Source organism: Copadichromis virginalis, linkage group LG11 (genome assembly GCF_057382275.1).
Source record: "Copadichromis virginalis isolate Kocher_CV1m ecotype Utaka linkage group LG11, C_Virginalis_male_GT1.1, whole genome shotgun sequence".
Classification (NCBI taxonomy): Eukaryota; Metazoa; Chordata; class Actinopteri; order Cichliformes; family Cichlidae; genus Copadichromis; species Copadichromis virginalis.
The window spans coordinates 19846600-19860809 of record NC_140628.1 but is presented as its reverse complement, the minus strand read 5'-3'; the positions used below and the strand labels follow the sequence as shown (position 1 = coordinate 19860809).

The window sequence follows — 14210 nt, the reverse complement described above, 5'->3', positions numbered from 1 at the left end:
TTTGTTTTGTTTGTCTGTGAAGATTCTCAGTCATCCAGGTCATCGTAGTCAAAGGAGGTTGCAAAGAAAAGCATCTGGACTTCTTTAAGTTACTTGAAGACGTTTCACCTCTCATCCGAGAAGCTTCTTCAGTTCTAAGGTCAAATGGTGGAGAGTCCCAGATATAAACCTAGTGGGAGTATCCCCCCACAGAGGGACAAAAGGACCCCCTGACATTCCTCTAATCGCCTGAGCCAAGGTGTGAAACAGGGTGTGGGTCCCAATCAGCCAGAGTTTCGGGTGAGCTCATTGTGAAACCTGGCCCCACCTTATCATGCGAATTCCCGAGGTCAGAGTGTGGGGAGGGATCTCAAAACTGGATTATAGATGGCAGACAGTTGGTGTCATAATAATGTACACAAGGGGAGGGAACTTTGTTTTGTTTGTTTTGTCAACTGACCAGAGAAACCTCAAAAAAGACTCACCAGTCTTCAGCTGTCAATAAAGTAATATTAGACAACCCAATGAAAGCAATAAAAGGAAAATAGGAAGAGAGTACAAATTTTAAATCTTAATTTTAATCTATAACAACAAAGACTGGACCTCATATTGTATGTGACCATTGTTTGTGCAGAGCACTGGATTTCTTTTACTTACTTGCCAGCATGCAGTCAAATGACATGACTTGTTGCATGATTTCTTTTCACACTTCTTTTCACACTCAAAACCCCCTGAACCAGTATATTTTAAATAGATCAATTCTAAATAGGACTGGTCTCATTTCCTCTTCATAAATTCAGAGAGACAACTGCCTTCTGAAGAGAGATTGAACAAAGAAGCCTTCACAAAGCTGTACTAGCACCACATGGACTATTTGCTGTTACCCCTTCACTCATCACAACTGGATATCATCCTGTTGATCTGTTCTGTTGAATTCAAGCTGAATTCAGTTTGATAACTGTCATGGTCCCTGTGCCTGCCCAGCCGGCCTCACAAGGCTACACTTGTGTTTTTGCTTTTTCTCTCTCTCCCCTACCTCTCTGCCTGGGCGGAGCTCACAGCTGGCTCCCACCCTTGGCTCACACAGCTGTTGGCGATCAGCTGATGGCGATCAGCTGATTACCGATCTACTATTTGAGGCTGGGTCACAGATCCTCTCATCGCTGGATGATTGAGCTACTGACGTTAGTCTTTCTATTGGTCTTATACCTTTACGCCCTACCTTCGTGATTTGTGAGTGATTTCTCCCTTCCCTATTCCAGTTTATCTTCCCGGACCTGTGACCTCCCTGCGGTACGGACGTGTGTGAGTCGGATGTAAGGACGTGAGCGAGCGTGAGAGAGAGAGAGAGAGAGCCTTCCCTTAATCCCCTGGAACCCTGGACTTTCCCCCGTCACTGTATATAGTATTGCACTGGTGTGTAAATAAATCGTGTTCTGATACGTCAACCTGCTCTGCGCTTGAGTCCCTGCTTTCAGTTTGTGACAATAACTCTTCTCCACACAGAAGGCATTACAGTTTTACTCAATCGCTTTGGCTCAGTTCTAACAGCAGAAAATTAATTCTCACTGGTCTTAATGAAGCTCTCAAATCACTAACATATTTCCTCACCCACATCAGACATTCTCATAGAAACAGCTACGATTTCGCTGCTACATATATTTTCCATTGTCTTGCATTTCTCACTTGCAGCTGACAACTCATTAAAAAAATTTGCACTTTTGTCAGTCACAGTTCAGATTGGTCACTTTTCTGAATACTGTCCAGCATTACTTTGGTGTTTTCAATCACATTACTTCAAACTTTTTGTTCAAATATCTATGAAAGAGGAAGCACAGTAGCACTCTATCAGGGGTTTTCTTGCAACAAATAGAAAATTGAGTCTTGTGTCACAGCTTCCCATCCAAATTTGCCTTTCAAGCACATCCCAAGGCCTCTTCAATGAGATCTGGTGACTGGAGACCTGATGAGTTGTGGTGTATCTAATCTAACAGGTGTATCTAATAAAGTTGTTGCTGAATATAGATGGAAATCCAGAGGCCAAAATGTCTAATTTTGTCATGCCCCCTAGGGTGGTTGAAAATGGATTAATGGATGGATGGAGATAAAAATGCAGTGTAATCCCACATTAAATTTGGACATGTGGTTACCCATATCTGTGAAGGTGTTAATGTTAATGCTGATGCAACATGTTCATGTAGCACACACAAAGAACTCACAACATTCCTAACATACATTTTATGGATTATATTTCCACATATATTTCTATACTCTTAAAACATTAAGAGTTACGTGTTCTGTCATTCTCATAAAGACAAAAGGCACATCTTCTGTTGTTACTGTCTAATTAATAACAAAGTCAATAATAATCAAACACTTATAAAAACATATTCACTGGTCAACAAATATTGAAATGGTAAATTTTCAAAGCATATCACATCAAAGCAAAGCACAAATTGGCCTTTCCTACATATACTGTCTATGTTTTAAAATAAATTTGAATTAAAGAAAATAGAAAAACTGGAATATAATACTTAAGTTCGACATGATAAAAATACACGGGAAAAAAGGCCATGTTGGATTTATTTGATTCCATAGTGGACATTGGTTGCACACAAATGTTTTGCTTTGGCAGAAACTTAAACACATGAGTTAAATCAACACAACGTATTCATATTCAATAAACCTGTGCATTTTGTGTTCAGAAAATGCGATTGAAGCATGTTTAGATGAAGTAAGTTGAGCTCTTGGAATATTTTTATCCTTCTCAATTTTGTCATTTTATTTCAACACTATTCAATAACCTTTACCCCAGTACTTGGTCACTTAAATACTACATGTTGTCTTCATTTTACATAATGTTCAACAAAGTCTAATCTGGTTTGCACCAGATTGTGGATTTGAACTCAGGACCTTCTTACTGTGAGGCCACAGTAGTAATAACCATGCCACCAATCCAGGCTTATCAAAAGTAGGAAAGCAATGATTTCAAGGCTTGATGCAGAATTGTCTTCACATTTTTATCCCTGACAGGTTAAACCACATTAAAAAAGTGTGTGTGTAGTTGTCTGCCTCTTATAACTTCAGTGATTTTGAAATCTCATGTGATCTTGTTAATTTTATGTGTCCAGCAACTAACCACTCTTACTAGATTGTATCATGCCATCTCAACAAAAACAAATTAAGTTGAATTTTGTACAGATCCTACATGATTTAATTTCGTTCAATATAGAAACATGAAACGTTTGTGTTCAAATTAAAAGGTAAACTTTTTGTAACGTAACAACCACCTAATTCACTTCTTTTGGTTTACCAAAAAAATAAAGGCGGCTGCTTGACTTGACTGAGATGTATTCCTTCCTCAAACCACGATCCAAAGCATGCAAAACTGAAATCCCGTGCAGTGTCGCGAAATTTAACATTGCTATATTATTGACTTACTTCACTCGAACATGATATGAACAATTTAATCTACCCTCTCTGCATATTATGTAGTTTCTACACTATATAGTTACACTTAATTTTAAAGCATGAGGCAATTGTGTTAAATACACGCAAGATGCTTACATAAATCCAAGAGCTGGCCAATACCTTTTTTTCAGTGCACGTACTTTCTATCCCTTATGAGAATGTTTTAATTTAGTCTTTCTAAATAGCATATGACATCATGTCTATGTAGATTCTCAGTCATCCAGGTCATAGTAGTCTAAGTCGCTTGCAGAGTAAGTGACTGAAAGTCCACTTGCTTCCTTTCCAAGTTCCTTATATAGTTTAACCCTGTCATGCATGACATGGTTAAAGAGGGTTATGACAACCTCAATCGGGATCTTTGAATTAAGTATGTTTATTTATCTTTAGGCATAGAAAGATGAATAAAAATATTTAAGACAAAAATCCTGATTGAGGTTGTCATCATTCATGCATGTGTTACGAACTTGTATGTCCATGTGTTTGTTTGTGCAGGTGTTGTGTTTTTTCTATGTTAATTTAGCTGTGCCAGGGCCCTGTTCCGATTGGTGCGTGGATATACTGCCCCGGCGTGATTGGATCCAGCTGGAGGACCCGCCCATTAATGTACTGTGAAACTGATGTTATATTTTATAAAGCTTTGAATTCTGGACATTCCTTTTTATGTTAATGATATGTATATAATTTCTTTATTTTTTAAATCATCCTTCTGAGCTTTCCAACACCCAACACTAGCAAATAAATATGGGGTGAAATAATAGGAAGATTTTTTTTTTTGACTTTAATCCACAAAAAATGAATCAGATTTGGTTAAAAAAAAGAAAAAAAAAAGAAATAAAAAAGAAAATGAAAATGATGGGAACTTCACTTGGTACAATTTTGTCTTTTCATGTCTCCACGAGTTTTCCTGCTTTAGGATGAAAAAATACACAATTACATAAACATGTCTGTATTAACTGAAAACCTTAGTTTTAAACTTACATAGTTATACACTTATGAATTGAGTCATAGAAACCAACACTGCTACATGATATTTGATATTAAAGTGATCTTGTAGGTTGAGTTGTAGTTTTGCACAAATGCGTTATTATTATTGACCTCCTATGACCTGCCGTTAACATATGTGGACATCACTTTTTTTGTCTAGTCCGCAATCTTATATTTTGCTCTCAAGGGCCAGATATCCTGTTCTCACAAACTACATCAGGTAAAACGATAATTCTTTGTTTTTAAATTTATCAGGTCCCAATCAGCCCAAATAGCAAAGAAAAATTAAAAATGCATGCCATGAAAGAGTTCAGGTCTTAGGAGGTTAAAGTGTTATTGAACTGTGCACACTATTTATTTATTTGTTCGTCTCCTATATTTCTCCAGAATTTTAGATTCAGTTGGATGATAGATGACACGCTCTCTTTCCGTGGTCTTCCAAATCCCTGTGAATATGTTGACTTTTTGGTCTTCTCCAGCTGGGTAGTCATAAGAGCATGGGATGACCACACATGAGCCACGGAGACCTTTAACTGAGGATGGCACATCAGCGGTCCTAGATGAGGCTTTTGTTTGAGTAACTGTAACAAATTATGCAACAAACAATGATTAAATGAAGTACAGAAACAGGACAATCAAGCAGAGAAGGAAAGTGTAAATGCATAAAACAAAATACAAATTCCTCACAAAAATTGCTTGAAAAATAAACAACATCGTAAGATTTTAAAAAGTAGACTTTTAGATTGAAGAGTTTTTGTGTTGTACAGCTTATCACTAAATATATACATTGTACAAACAGCATCATACCTTTGAAGCAAACACATATGAAAAACAAAATCTACTCTAAAGGATTAATCTCTTCTTCTCTTTGCCGCATCTAAAAGAAAGTGACACAGATATGTTAGCGTGCTATTATTTCTTTGGGATGAGAAGTGACTTGTTAGTTTGCATTCAGCTTTATTATGTCTCAATATTGTTTCATATATGGTACAATGGGGAAGTCAATATGTATCAAAATGCATATATTTTCACCCATACCATTGTTTTATAAAAGGGGAGTTATCAGATTAACAGAAGAACAGATTAGAGGTCTGAAACAAGATAAAAATATAAATAAATACATAATTATTTTTGGTTCAATTCCACCATCAGGCCGGGGTCTTTCTGTGTGGAGTTTGCATGTTCTCCCTGTGTTTGCGTGGGTTCCCTCCAGGTACTCTGGCTTCATCCCACCATCCAAAGACATGCAACCTGTGGGGATAGGTTAATTTGATAATCCAAATTGCCACTAAGTGTGAATGTGCGAATGGTTGTCTGTACCTGTGTGTTGGCCATGCGACAGAAGGGCGACCTGTCCAGTGGGTACCCCGCCTCTCGCCCTATGACAGCTGGGATAGGCTCAGTGCTTTAAGTGGCCCAAAAGAGGTGCCGGTACTCTATTTTTTTTCTGCCTCCCCTGAGGTAACAACAACTATATTGAATGGGTTTTATATACAACAGTCAACAGACAACTTTATACAAAATAATAAATCATTTTATTAGTTTGTGGATTTGCTTGAGCTAGAAAGAGCTACTGAACATAAATAAAATGTGCAAAAAGGTATTGAAATTTTTTTTTAACAAAATGTACATAAAATAAATTATAAACTAATTTGTATTTTGCTCTCTCTTGAGTCCCTGCTGGTATCAGCAGCAGCACTTGTAAAGTGTACCTGCAGAGCTTGGTAGTTCTCCCATACATGCTTTCACTGTTCTCTCACTTGAAGCAACCCAACGCACTGATAAAACACGGCCTATCACAAGGAGACGTTGTCCAACATTGTGAGCACTCTCTGTTAACTCCCTTTGGTTTTTTGGTGATGCATGGTAGAGGGAGTAAAGCTGATCTAAGAATATTTTAAAGTGGTTGATTCCTCCTACCTCCTTCAAAACATCACAAACTGCCAGTTCCAGTCTGTGATTGGAACAATGCCAGACAAACAGGTAAGGGAATTTGGAACAAAGCTGCACAGCAACTCCTGTCTGTGAAGGTTCTCACAAACTTAACAATGTGGTGTATGCTGTACAGTGCAGCGAGGAATGCTCAGACCTCTACATTGGAGAGACCAAACAGCCACTTCACAAGCGCATGGCACAACACAGAAGAGCCACCTCCACAGGACAAGACTCAGCAGTCCATCTGCATCTTAAGGATAAAGGACACTCTTTCGAGGATGCCAATGTTCACATTTTGGACAGAGAGGACAGATGGTTTGAAAGAGGAGTGAAAGAAGCCATCTATGTCCACTGTGAGCGACCATCTTTGAACAGAGGCGGGGGTTTACGACACCAACTCTCTGCCATCTATAATCCAGTTTTGAGATCCCTTCCCAGACGCCTTAACGTCCACTCACATCCTGGGCCATCTGACCTCAGGAATTTGCATGATAAGGTGGGGCCAGGTTTCACAATGAACACACCCGAAACTCTGGCTGATTGGGACCCACACCCAGTCTCACACCTTGGCTCAGGCGATTAGAGGATCATCAGGGGGTCCTTTTGTCCCTCTGTGGGGGGTTTCTCCCACTAGGTTTATATCTGGGACTCTCCACCATTTGACCTTAGAACTGAAGAAGCTTCTCGGATGAGAGGTGAAACATCTTCAAGCAACTTAAAGAAGTCCAGACGCTTTTCTTTGCAAGCTCCTTTGGCAGCAACTCCTGCTTTCCTCCCAAGCATCACTGAGGCTCCATCACAAGCAAATGCCAACAAATGTTCCTGTAGGTAGTGAGGGTCAAAGCCATTATTATGAAGACATCCTAACAGTGCTTCAGTGATGTCCTTTGCTGTGGTCCCCTGCAGCTCAATCAGTTCAAAAAATATTGTGTCTGGATTTTCACTGGAAATAGCTGACCGCAGGCACACGACAAGCACAGACTTTCCACTTATTGTAGTGGATTCATCAATGAGCACACACAATTTTCTTTCATTCATCACTATGTCATTGACTACCTTCTTTTTCATTTCAGCTGCAATGTGATCCAGTATATTTGCACATGAGTTATTAGAGTGCAAAACTCTGCCCATCTTGACACCATTTAAGACTTGCAACTGGACATCTATTGGCATGTCTGTAAAGGGACGCCCATGCTTGCCAATCTTATAAGCTGTTCTAAACACATTGCAAGTTGAAGCGTAGTCAGCCTTTCTCATATCTTCAATGTGTTTTTGCATTGTATTTTGTGTTGCCTTCTCTTTTATTTCAACTGCTTTCTTGTGATAAATTGAGTCTCTGTGCTCTTTTATTTTCTTTCGTAGTGAGTTTTGTTGTGCAGCCTTGTCCCTTCCAAAAGACGAGATTAAGCACCCACTCCACTCCTGCGACACTCTCTGCCCTTGCTGCATGTCCACGCGAGCACAAACTTGACTACACACACTACAACCCAACTTTTGATTTCTGCTGATCAGCCACTTGTAATTTGTGGAGAAATACCGGACTTGTGCTTGGGACCAACATTCTGGCCACTCATGCTCGCAACGCAGCTGTTGTCATCGGTAGAAATGGTGTCATTCTCGTCCTCATCGTCGCAAAAAGTGCCGTCGTCCGCGGCTGCGGCACTAGTGCAGCTTTCATTAGCTTGCGTGTGACCTGCAGCGATATCATTCTGGCTTGGTGGGGGGTCAGCCAGCGAGTCCTCTGATTCTGACCATGTTCTTTTACTACTCAGAGTCTGAAGCCAGGAGAGCATATTAAGTGTTCATTGTTTTTGTATTTTAGCCGAGCAGCTGTTTGCGCGTTTTACACACCCTCTCCGGACCACGTTGAGTTGTTGACATGACAACGGCAAAAGCGACGCATGCGCTTTTCACTTGTAAAACACATTGGTGTATGGGTAATGTAGTCTCTGCTCTCGGTGGGACGAATTAGGAAGCGTGCTTGTGAAGGGCGCTCTGAAAAGCGGCAGCGCAGCCAAACGATTATAACAGATGTGCAAATGAGAGTACCGGTACGCTAAAAGCACGTTCTGGGCGCATGGAGAGGTGGCGGTACTCTCAAGAGCTATATTTAGAAGTGGCGGTACTGAGTACCGGCGCGTACCGGCCCACTTAAAGCACTGATCCGAGGTGTTCCCTAACATCAGCTGTTAGGGAGCATTTTGACACAGTATCTCACAATGATAACATACATCTTTAATCAATCACAGATAGGCTTATTCAGGACATCATATGGGTATTCTGCAATTTGGTACATCTTTATGTTTATATATCGACTGGCATGTAGCCCATATGTAATATCACAGCAGGGCTGCTGTACATTGAATAACCAGCAGGTGTCAGTACTTCCAAATGAGCTGTTGAATGGGTCTTCATGTGATCTGGATTTTGGCAAAGCACAAAGGCAGATAACACGGCAAAAAAGGCAAAATGTCATGAGAATTGGACATATTCTTGGAAATGCTAACTAAAGAAATACACAGGAAACCACCAAACAGACAGGACAGACACCTATAGGGAGGTTGCAAAAAAGAAAGAAGGAAACTAAGGACTTAAATAATCATTAGTTAATCGGGAAGATAGAACACACCAGGCAACAAGACTAGGGCAACAGAATTGAAACACAATGCACGCAGGACAAGAGACTACCGAAAGAAGACAGGACACAAACAGAGATAGACCCAGATTCCAGACACATAAACTTAAACACAGAGGGAAGGAGTAAACACAGACATGTGAATAACAGGAAGACCAGACAACCATAGAGACAGGGCACAGAGTAGATACGGAGACATGACCAGGGCCAATGATGAAGATAACTAAATATTGCAAACTAAGGAGAGATCAGGATATAAAAAGATTATAGTTTCATGTTTAGTTTGTAGTCTGTAAACTAGACACAAACCAAAGGTAAGTCAACACCGAAACAAAGACTGACACTTCACAGACCCAGAGAAACCATACAGGGGATATGACAGACTGGAGAAACTGAAGGTAAACAAGCACAAAGATGCTGAAAACAGGACATGGAGAGAAGGACAGACTGGTCACAAAAAGAAGAACCAACATATAACAAGAAATCAAGAGCTATAACTATCAAACTCAGAGGCACTCAAACATAATATACTCAGGAACAAGAACATAAATACTTTCTGAATTTCAAGACAATTTATGATAAGTCCATAAAAAACTCAAAATACTGAGTCAAAGGCAGCAGCTGAGTATAAACAATGAAATACAATCAATTACAAAGAAGGGACAATGGCAGCAAATAAACTGAGGGGAATAAGATATGACCAGAGATTACAGAATAAATCAAGAATTGAAGTTAAGCTTTACCTGGATTACTTAAGAACTTTATAAGTCACAGAATCAACAGTTTCCAAGAAGTTTGGTTTCTTAATTGCAGTTTGAGTGTGATTTAGAGAGTGGCTAGTAAAGATTAAAAAAACAAACAGAATGCAAAAAGTCATAGTTTGCTCATAATAATCATTAATAAATAGAACGCATCAAAAAACAGGCGCAGATTTTTACAGTCTTAGTTTCTGTTCTGGCAGGGGCTGTCTCTGGTGGTGCCCACATGGATGGCAACAACAGCATCTGATACACACACTGGATGGGAAAACCTGTTACACCACGCTGCTATGACACCCAGCCTAACGGAGGGTGGAGGCTGCTGGATATCATTGGAGCATTTTGTGGAGGGGCTTCCGGGAGGATTGGCAGACTGGGTCAGATGTCACTGGCCAGCGAATCCAAGGGCCAGATAGAATTGTAATCAGCCAGTGGGCACTATGTCTGCCACCCCTGCTCTACGCCTTTGACCAATTGATAAAAAATGATGGTCAAGCGGCCTGCCCTTCTGTATTTTGTAAAGATTATAAGTAGTTGTAAGTTGATACATTTTTATAAGTTAACAGTTATATTGTGACTGATTATTGTCACCGTCCCTCTGTCCTTGCTGGCTGAACCTGCCATTTCTGTTTGTTTCCCTACATCCTAGAGCTCCCTGTCTCTCTCTCCCTTTTATGTGTGTTTCTGTGTTTGCCTGTGTCCTAGGTTTTGTACAGCGCTGGGGTCTGAGAGGTTCCCTCTCTGGAGACGGCCACACCTGCTGATGATCATACTCACCTGTTGCTGATGAACCGATCACAAGCGGTTGTTGATCAATGGTCATGACAATTTGCATATTAATGTTTGTGTTATTGAGTTATTGTGCAAACGTACTATTTATAACAGGAGTCTCAAACTGCAGTCCTCGAGGGCCGGTAGGGCTGCTCAATTAATCGAATTTTAATCACGATTACGATCTGGGCTTTCAACGATCATTAAAAATGACTGAGCCGATTATTAGCACCTCCCTCATGCTTTACTCTCGCGCTGCTCCGTGTGGCAAATCGAGCGCACCTCTCTGCATTTCGAACACGCTTCACAACAATTAAGAGAACCCGAGGGAAGCTCGGAAAGCTAAGCAGAAGTTATTTGGAGAGGAGAGTGCCGTTGATTGAAAAGAGAGGTAAAAAAAAAAAAAAACTTCGGTGGTGTGGAAACATTATGGGTTCGCGGAGTCAGACGTGGATCAAGTAGACACAGTGTGTAAACTTTGCTACAGTGTCGTAGCTGCACCACAGAGTAACACTGCAAAGTTCACTAAACATAGATGTTTACATTTTTCATTTATTTCTTATATTCCAAACATTTGCACTGTTATCAGTATTTGCACACTATTTTATATTATTTTTTATCAATCAATCAAAGCTTTATTCGTCACATGCAGGTTGCCCTGCAGTGAAATAGGACCCCCCCGACCTTACACATATGTAAGTGTGTGTGTGTGCGTGTCCATAGTTCAGCTGAGACAGTGTCCTTCGGCCTATCAGGCTAAGTAAACAGTCCTCCAGCCAATCCAGGTGTAAAGTCATTATTCAATACATTGTTATTGTTAACCCTTTAAAGCTGGTCAGAGCACACTGTAAAAAAAAAAAAATTGTTGCGAAAACTTAAAAACTCAAGGCAACCCACTGCATTTACATTTTTAGGTTCTGATGGATAACATATAATTTCAAGTTTAGGAGAAAAGTTGCTTCAACTAATGTTTTTGTGTTTACAAGATTAATAACTGTGCTTTTTCTTAACTCATATTTTATTGTTTTTTATTGTGTATTTCCTTAAGTTTACACAAGGTATTAGTTTTAATTTTGGCAACATATTTCCTAAAGTTTACAAAATATATTTTTTATTGTTTTAACAATGTAATTCCTAAAGTTTACACAACATACTTTTTTTGTTTTGCCAATCAATTTCCTAAAGTCTAGAAAAAGTATCCTTTATAGTTTTCATAAGGTGCTCCCTGTTGTATTAATGAATGAATGTTGATTTTCAAATAACTTTATTGTGTTCAAACACAACTGCACCACTGACAATGTTTTGAGATGAGCCATTTTTAACATACCGACAACATTCAGCCACAAATAAAGTCCTTTTCCAAAAAAAAAAAAAAAAAAAAAAGGCAAATTTTTGTAATAAATGTTACTCATCCCATTTTAAAGGTGTGGTATTGTCAGTCAGAATATCAAACCTATCTTGATTGATAGTCACTAACAAACAGATCAAAACATAAGATGGCAGGATGTGAACTCTTCTATCTGGTTTCCATACAGCAAACAAATGTGTACTTGAGTTCTTTTGGAAACTCCATGTTGAGCCCATAAAGTAGGCCAAACAGGTAGGCAAAGGCAGTGGGAAGGTCTGTCAGATCATCAAGAATAATGTCCTCTTCCAAAACAATGGCAGTGTTGACCCCTGTGGACTGCGAGTTGGGTCCCACGCAGTCCTCCAGAACAGTGAGGATGCCCACCGTAACACCGCGGGTTGCCCTCTCAACTGGATCTGTATCCTATGCAAAATTAACAACAGTACATATAAGTGTCTTGTAACACAGTAAGGGGAATTGTTGAAAAGAATATATCAATGGACCAATAGGCTCGACTATAGGAGCACAGGGGTGTGTTCAAATGAGACACAGAGACAAGAATGTAACTCAAAAGAACCGGCCAACTTTAGTGACATAAACCATAAGGTTGACAAGCACAGGTTAAAGACACTTTACAATGGTAGAAAGGAAACTTACAAAAATTAAAAGAAAAGTAAAACACAAACTACTAAAGCAATGACTTGGCCAAGTGTTATTTTTGGTTTTCAATGTTCGGGTTTCAATGCTCGGGTGCACCCTAGTAACCTGACTCCTTAACTCTTATAGAACAGATTACACAAATCCAATGTACATTCAAATGAAAATCTCACACTCTTTTCACATGTGGAGAATGTTCTACACAACAGCTCATTATTTAAAGTCCCAAATAAAAAATGTCCAAGGGGTAAAGTCCAAAAAATTCCCAGGGTGTGAAAGAAAATAGGGATGAGAGAATGTCAGTCAGTGGTCTTATGTATAACCAGCTGTGCGTGAAAGTGTGAGTGATACAGTCCTACCACACCGCAAGGTGCAGCAGATCATCAAGTGGAAAAGAAGCGAATCTCAGTCTCTCTAAGTCCAGGTGGGAAGGCTCGCCATCTATTTCACCGGAGGAATCCACCTCAGGAACAATTCAGCATACAAAAAAAACCTGACCTGTCAACAGACAGGGTCAGAAGAGCAATTCAAATATTAATTATGCTGTTCTAGCTATAATTCACAACTTAGGATTTTGTTTAAATCACATTCAACATAAATTTGCAATAAAAATACTCAATTTTGCAAAAATAAAACATTTCTCTTACACAAACTATGCATTAAACCAAGTAAAGTCAGTGCATATGCATATATGTCGCATATGCGACAATTATTAATCAAACAATTGAGATTAATTCAGTTTCTCAACAATAAAATGTGAAACAGACGTGAACTAACTGAGACATACAACATGTGCTCACTGATCTCAGCGCATCACGGCCGAAGACAATGGCATAGTGTCTCTCGGTCGGAAAATGCAGGGCTCTAAATAACGTAACAGGACATGTTTTCTCTTTAATAACCGTAATACGACATGAAGGAAAAATAAACATAAGTTGCGCTTCAAGTGTTACCTTACTTCTGGAAGCAGATTGAGATGAACTTCCAGGCAGTTGATAGCAACCAGAGCTAACAAAGGCTAACAGTTTAGCTCCACGCGGTACTTTTTAAAGTCACCAGAAAAATGCAGCATTTGCCTGCTTACTCACTGTGGCTACTTTTAACATGAAAGGTAGCTGATAACCAGTGAACTTATGTGCAACACAGTTGGTTGCAACTTATATCTAATACTTTTTTCCAGCTCAAAAGCTTCAGTCTCTCTTTTCTCCTGCCAGCGCGCGACTACCTCCACACATAGCAGCAAACACAGAGCACGTAGGTGGGACATACAGCGGCAGACTGCTCTCCCATTGGTCAAAACATACTGGGACCTGTGCATTTCGATTGATTGGGCAGGCTGTCCATCTCTCCTCATATCAGTCCTTAAAGTGGTACCCTCATTGTATGTGGGTTACACCGTAAACCAAAACTGAAGATTGAGAAGATTTGCATACTCACCAGACATGTTAAGAAGAGTTTGGTCTCGTCGTCGCGAACAAATATCGGTAACCCTTCCAAACTGATGGTTCGTCAATGCTGGACTATGTTTGAGACCTAAAACACAGAAATCAAATAAGACTCAGTCTCATTTATAAACCTACCATTTTGTTTTAAAAACACATTAAGTGTTGTTGCTAAAAATACAGCCTTAAGAAATAAGATGTTAAAATTAGTTATTCCAGATAATTGCTCA

The 14210-nt window shown here is 39.6% G+C and overlaps 1 long non-coding RNA gene and 1 pseudogene across 1 annotated transcript; both read right to left on the bottom strand.

Annotated features, from left to right (window-relative positions):
* Positions 1-5272: 5272 nt before the first annotated feature.
* LOC146698410 (E3 SUMO-protein ligase KIAA1586-like) lies at positions 5273-10585 on the bottom strand (annotated as a pseudogene).
* Positions 10586-11908: 1323 nt separating this feature from the next.
* LOC146698409 (uncharacterized) lies at positions 11909-13855 on the bottom strand. Its single transcript, XR_014923026.1, has 3 exons — positions 13492-13855; positions 13339-13402; positions 11909-13036 (listed from the first exon to the last, which is right to left on the bottom strand). It is a non-coding gene; the product is annotated as an uncharacterized LOC146698409 (long non-coding RNA).
* Positions 13856-14210: the final 355 nt, after the last annotated feature.